At 48.5% G+C, this 2,494-nt stretch overlaps 1 pseudogene; it reads right to left on the reverse strand.

The window, feature by feature from the left end:
- Nucleotides 1–15: 15 nt before the first annotated feature.
- On the reverse strand, nt 16–2,086 carry LOC108527708 (protein SET-like; annotated as a pseudogene).
- Between the last annotated feature and the right edge of the window lie 408 nt (nt 2,087–2,494).

Consider the following 2,494-nt stretch of genomic DNA (forward strand, 5'->3'; position numbering starts at 1 on the left):
TCCATCAGTTTTCTATTAGTCATCTTCTCCTTCATCCTCCTCTCCTTCCTCCCCTTCATCATCTTCATCTTGTTCACCTTCATCCTCATCCCCTTCTTCATCAATGTCTTCTAATCCTTCCTCCTCTTTATCATCATGATCATCTTCTTCTCCTTTTCCTTTTTCATCATCCATATTGGCAACCAAGTAGTACTGTAATAGGTTTGGCCAAATATCATCTTTGATGACTTCTACTAATTCATCACTACCTGCATCAGAAAGGTCAGTAAACAAGGTAAAGAAGTTCTCTGGTTCCTCATGCTGCCTCTTCCTAGTGGTTTTATTCTACGTTTGACTTGAACATTTTGTCGGATCCTATCCAGATTTCCATTTGATTTTGGCGGACTTTGAAGATGGATCACCACTCTCATTCAGATGAAATTCTTTAGAGAGAACTTTATTTTCAAAGTAAGGATTTTCATCAAAATAAAAATCTATTCTATAACCTGATTTAATATCTCCAAATTCTGTCACTGGTCAAATAATACAGAGCCTCTTCGTTCTCCTCCCCAAGGAGTAACAGACACCCGTGGACAGTTGGCCAATGTTGTTACCCAAAACTTTGGGATTTTGACGATCAATTCTGACTTCTTCTGCTGACAAGATAGCCGAATAGGAACACCTCCGGTCTGCAGCTTCCAGCGACATTGAGGCGGAAGGCGGGTGATTTCTGCACTTGCAACTGAAGTACCCGGTTCATCTCATTGGGACTGGACAGTGGGTGAAGCCCAAGGAGGGTGAGCCGAAGCAGGGTGGGGTGTCACTTGACCCTGGAAGCACAAGGGGTTGGGGAATTTCCCTCCCCCAGGCAAGGGAAGTTATGAGGGGCTGTGCCATGAGCAACTGTGCACTCCGGCCCAGATTCTGTGCTTTTCCCATGGTCTTTGCAACTCGCAGACCAGGAGATTCCCTCAGGTGCCTACACCACCAGGATCCTCGGTTTCAAGCACAAAACTGGGCAGCCATTTGGGCAGACACTGAGCTAGCTAGCTGCAGGAGTTTTCTTTTTTCCCATACCCCAGTGGCACCTGGAAAGCCAGCAAGACAGAACCATTCGCTCCCCTGGAAAGTGGGCTGAAGCCAGGGAGCCAAGTGGTCTGGCTCGGTGGGTCACACCCCCACAGAGCCCAGCAAGCTAAGATCCACTGGCTTGAAATTCTAGCTGCCAGCACAGCAGTCTGAGGTCGACCTGGGATGCTGGAGCTTGGTGGAGAGAGGGGCGCCTGCCATTGCTGAGGCTTGAGTAGGTGGTTTTACCCTCATGGTGGAAACAAAGCTGCCAGGAAGTTCAAACTGGGCAGAGCTCACCACACCTCAACAAGGCTGCTGCAGCCAGACTGCCTCTCTAGATTCCTCCTATCTGGGCAGGGCATCTCTGAAACAAAGGCAGCAGCCCCAGTCAAGGACTTATAGATAAAACCCCCATCTCCCTGGGACAGAGCACCTGGGGGAAGGGGCTGTTGTGGGCACAGCTTCAGCTGACTTAAATGTCCCTACTTACTCTCTTAGCAAATTTCAAGAATACAATTCACTGTTATAAACCATAGACACCATGTTGTACGTTAGAGGGAGCTCATTCTCCTCATACATGTAAAATGGGATGACTCATAAAACTTCAAACTAAACATAATCTTTCAGGGAAAAAATTTGCTGCTCTATTTTTTTTATTGCTGCATAACAAGTTGCCCTAAAACTTAGTGGTTTAAAATGACAAACATTTCAGTTTCTGTTGGTCATGGATTTGATCCTAGTTTAGCTGGGTGAGAGTCTCTAACATGGCTGCAGTGTAGGAGGATTTGCTTTCAAGCTCACTGAGGTGGAGTTTGACAGGCTTTTTTTTTGTTACTTTTTTGGAGACAGAGTCTTGCTCTGTCGCCCAGGCTGGAGTGCAGTGGCCCAGGCTGGAGTGCAGTGGCGGGATCTCGGCTCACTGCAAGCTCTGCCTCCCAGGTTCACACCATTCTCCTGCCTCAGCCTCCGGAGTAGCTGGGACTACAGGTGCCTGCCACCACGCCTGGCTAATTTTTTTTTTTTTTTTTTGTATTTTTAGTAGAGACGGGGTTTCACCATGTTAGCCAGGATGGTCTTGATCTCCTGACCTTGTGATCCACCTGCCTCGGCCTCCCAAAGTGCTGGGATTACAGGTGTGAGCTGTGTGGCCCAGGCTGGAGTGCAGTGGGCAGGTCTCGGCTCACTGCAAGCTCTGCCTTCCAAGTTCACGTCATTCTGCCTCAGCCTCCCAAGTAGCTGGGACTACAGGCGCCTGCCACCACGCCGGGATAACTTTTGGTATTTTTAATACAGACGGGTTTTCACCCTGTTAGCCAGGATGGTCTCCATCTCCTGACCTTGTGATCCGCCTGCCTCGGCCCTCCAAAGTGTTGAGATTACAGGCCTGAGCCACCGCGCCCGGTCGACAGTCTTTAAAAGAGTCACTTTCAAGCTAATTTGCATG

Source organism: Rhinopithecus bieti, unplaced genomic scaffold (genome assembly GCF_001698545.2).
Source record: "Rhinopithecus bieti isolate Rb0 unplaced genomic scaffold, ASM169854v2 scaffold_5021, whole genome shotgun sequence".
NCBI lineage: Eukaryota > Metazoa > Chordata > Mammalia > Primates > Cercopithecidae > Rhinopithecus > Rhinopithecus bieti.